The sequence below is a fragment of the Nyctereutes procyonoides genome, unplaced genomic scaffold, assembly GCF_905146905.1.
Source record: "Nyctereutes procyonoides isolate TBG_1078 unplaced genomic scaffold, NYPRO_anot_genome, whole genome shotgun sequence".
Classification (NCBI taxonomy): domain Eukaryota; kingdom Metazoa; phylum Chordata; class Mammalia; order Carnivora; family Canidae; genus Nyctereutes; species Nyctereutes procyonoides.
The window spans coordinates 39318684-39323012 of record NW_026575043.1 but is presented as its reverse complement, the minus strand read 5'-3'; positions in this window follow the sequence as shown (position 1 = coordinate 39323012).

The window sequence follows — 4329 nt, the reverse complement described above, 5'->3', positions numbered from 1 at the left end:
ACAAACTTTCTAACAAACCCCAAAACTTAATGGCTTATAACAACCATTTATTATTTCCTGTGAGTCTGTGGTTGGCCTGGGTGGTTCCTCTGCCCATTTCTCCTGCATGCAGCTGGAGGCACAGCTGGATTATAAGATCCAAGAAGACCTCACTCAGCCATCTAGTATTTGGTGCTGGCTGTTGGCTGGGGCACCTCAGCTCCCTGTCGCACAGCCTCTCATCCTGCATTTGGCAAGATCAGCTGGTGATCTAGGGACAGCATTCTAAGAGGGTGGAGGCAAAAGCTGCATGGCCTTTTAGGCTTAAGCTCTGAACTCATAATGGGTCACTTCTACCATATTCTGTTGTTAAAGCAAGTCACAGGGTCAGCCTGGATTCAAGGGATGGGGAGAGACACCATGTCTTGAAGGGGCAAATGGCAGAGTATTTGTGGTCATCTTTAATCTGCGACATCACCTGAGCAAAGATCTTTGGGAAGAGTGCTTCAGGTAGAGGGAAGAACAGTTGCAAAGGCGAAGGCGCTGAGGTAGGATGGAGTCCAGAGACCTGAACCACAAACAACTGGTTCTTCCACTTTCTCGGTTTGCCGTTCTATCAGTTGGGAATTAAAGATGCTTCCTTGTCTCCTTTATAGGCATATAGGATGTAGGAGGCTTTGCCTCAGGGTAGTGTTAGGACTTTGGTTACTGGCCTCTGAGTAGGAGGAGAATCAAACACAAGAGCTTGGCTTAGCATCCTCCAAACTCACTGGGATTTGTTGACCACCATCTGGCAGGAAGGTAGCAGTGCTGGGCCCTGCAGATCACGGGAGAGTCTGAGGGGTTCTGATCTTGTTGAGCTTATGGGCTGAAAAGATTGCTCACTGCACTGGATGATGACTCAACTGGCAGGATTGGGTCCTGGGGGAGGCCTAGAGGAGGTAGGATTCCAACAGGGCTCGGAGGGCAGAAAGAATTTAGCTGAAGGAGGGAAATTGTTGATAGCAGAGGTTCAAGGGGCTGTGGAATTTAGCAATTCAATGCAATAAATGTTGAAGAACCTCTACTCTGCACCAAGTGAACAAGACAGGCAGAGGACCTGCCCAAGGCACCATGGGAACCCAGGGAGGTAGCATCCAGGCTTGGAGAGCCAGAAAGCCTACCGGGAGAAAACAGCAATGCTTGCGAAGCCTGAGGATGAGTCAAGCACAGTGAGGCAGTCACAGGAGGAAGAGGTCCCAGTGGAAAGGACAGCATCTACAAAGGCCAGAGGGGAGGGAAGGCTCGGGATTTTTTTTTTTTTTTTTTTTTTTTTTTTAAGGCTTGGGATTCTTAAGGCAACAAGTTGTGTCTGAAGCAGGGAGTTCATGTGGAGGAGAGGAAAGGATGAGCTTGGGGCTAAAATGGGACTTGTGGGCCAGTGAAAGACTCAACCTTCTTCCTGAAGCCTGTTTGTGGAGGACTGCCAGATTTAGCAAATACAAATACAGGTTGTCCTGTTAACTTGGAATTTCAGATAAACAATGAAGAATTTTTTAGTGTAATTATGTGCATGCAATATTTGGAACATTCTTATACTGAAAAAATCATTTGTTCATTACCTGAAATTCAGTTTTAACTGGGTCTCCTGTATTTTCTCTGGTGGCCCTAAGTGTGGGAACACAGAAAGGCTTTAAGCAGGGATGCCATGGTCGGATTTATACTTTGGAAAGCTCCTAGGACTTGCAGGGGTACATACTGGAGAGAGACCAGGAAGGGGTGGAGGATGAGGGTCCTGCTTTGTTTGGGTTAGAGAAGTAGAGGCACCCATCAGGAAGAAGGGCATCTATCTCTTCATCATCACTGGTGGGGAAGGCAGGCAGGCAACTACAGACCAGGTCAGACCCCAGCTCTGCTGGGTGAGCCTCTGCTCCCTCCTAGGCCCTCTCTCTTCATCTGTCTATAAAGGGTCGACGATCAGAAGAGATGGTCCACAAGGGGCCCCTCTTTTCCTGCCATGCTACCTGGTGAATGCGTGAAGCATCTTCGGGTCTCTTCTCTCCAAACTCAGGCCCTGCACCTGGCTTTGGAGAAGCATTTATTGAGGTCCTGGCATATGCTGAGCTGAGTCCTCTATATCACTTGTTTAATCTTCTCACAACAGCACCTCAGGAAGGTATTATGCCCATTTTATGGATCAGAGAACTGAGGTTCACTGGTACAGTTGCTCCCCGGTCACATAGCTGCACAGCGCAAAGCTGGAGTGGAGTCCAGGTCCAGCTGGTGCCAATGCTCACCCTCCCAGTGTCTCCAGGAAATCTCCTGGGAGCCCCTAATCCCCTATATATTATCACTTGGGCTCAGTCAGCAATCTCCTTGTCCCACTGCAGGCACATGCTGCTCTGGCTCTTTCTGAGTTAAGCCAGGGACTAAAATGGGCCAGTGTAATGCTCCTCTGCTGGGGGCTTTCTGATTTATGCACCCTTTTCCATCTGTGCCCTCCCCACGACCCCATGGAGATGCTGCAGGGCCCCCTCTGGCTCTTCTAGCCTGCGACTCTGCCGCAGTGAAGTCCACATTAAATATTAATGGGACAGCTCCTGGCACTGCTATGACATCAGTTACTGGGCTGTTTGGTGAGGGCTGTGGCTGCCTTTCCAAGGTGAAGCAGTGACCGGAATTCAGCTGGCTCAAATGGCATCCCAGGGGGCTGGCTGTAGGACTCAGAGAAGATGCTGCTAATGTAAGGCATGGCAGGAGTCCAAAAGTCTTCCTCCCATCTCCCTGGCTCCTCAGGGCCTAAGTGGCATCCTGATGCTAACATGATGCATCCAGTTATTTGGCAAGTATTGACTGAGCACCTGTTGTATGCCAAGCACAGTGCTAGGTTCTGGGGATACAGCCATAAGTGTGACAAAGGTCCTTGCCTCCTGGGACTCCCTGGCTGCCAGAGAGAGAGAAACAGTCTCCATGCAGAGGGCCACAGCAGGTGCCTGCTCCATCCTGAGGCCGAGGGATCCTTCCAGAGAAGCCAGGGTTGTGCTGAAACCTGAAGGAGGAGCCCGGGTTAGGGAAAGAGGAGCTAAGTGTTCCCAGGCAGAGGGAACAGGATTGGAGGTCACATCCTGGTTCCAACCCTTCCTAGCCATTTATTTGCAAATTGAGTTCCCACCTCACAGGATTGCTGTGAAGAGTAAATGCAGGGCAGCCTCGGTGGCTTAGCGGTTTAGCGCCGCCTTCAGCCCAGAGCATGATCCTGGAGACCTAGGATCAAGTCCCGCATTGGGTTCCCAGCATGGAGCCTGCTTCTCTCTCTCCCTGTGTCTCTGCCTCTCTCTATCTCTCTCTGTATCTCATGAATAAATACAATCTTAAAAAAAAAAAAAAGAGTAAATGCAGCCATGCTGGTGACAGCACGGGGCTTGGGGCATCTTGAGAGCTCAGGGGTAGCTATTAGGAAAACAGTCCTGTGCCTTCATGTAATCCCTTTGCTCTGCCAGGAATCCTGACCCCCATTTGGTGAGTAGGGAAACTGAGGCGCAGAGGGGCAGCCTGACATGCCCGGGGTTATATTGTGGATTAGACTCCAGGCACATGCATGACCCTGGGCTCTGACTTGGGCTTTTTGCCATTTGCCAGCCCCTGGCATGCAAGTAGTTGTCTTAGCTCAGTGAGACAGAGTCTCACCAGTAATCCCAGCGAGTTCCTCAGCGGCATTTCCAAGGCCCATCTCAGCCTTTTGAGGTAAGACTGCAGCTGTTCCAAGGATAAGCCTAGGTCTTGGTTTTGGAGGCCTGGGCATAGACCTGTTTGTGCTGCTTACCGGCTGTGTGACCATGAGTGAATGACTTTGCCTCTCTGAGCCTTGGTGCGCCATAGTAAATACTATTACTGCCTGGGTCTCTGATTCTCTCAACAGAGCTATGGCAAAGGAATTATATTTAATTCCATAATAAAGATGAGGAACCATTTTGGGGGGGAGGGCAAAATGACATGTATGAGGCCACACAGCAAGTGGGTGCTGGATTTGGAACCAGGCCCATCTACCAGCAGCTGGTCATCCATCCACCATGCTGTGCTGTCTCTCAGAGTGAGAAAGCGAACCTGAGTTGTCTCTAAGACCCTTGTTGTGAGTCTGTGATCCTGTGAGGTCCCAGCTGCCCCCAGGCTTTTAGGGCCCAGTGATTTCATGGGGAGGGCATTTCAGGTTGGGCTGATCCTCCACCTGTCCCAGTAGGCAGCACACACCCTCTCCCTCAGCACAACCTCATTCTTCCTGGCGGAAGCCCAGGGTATCCAGCGTGAACAGCAAGCATTGTTGCAACAGGCCCATCTTACAGAGGTCAAAATTGAAGCTCAGAGAGGTACAGC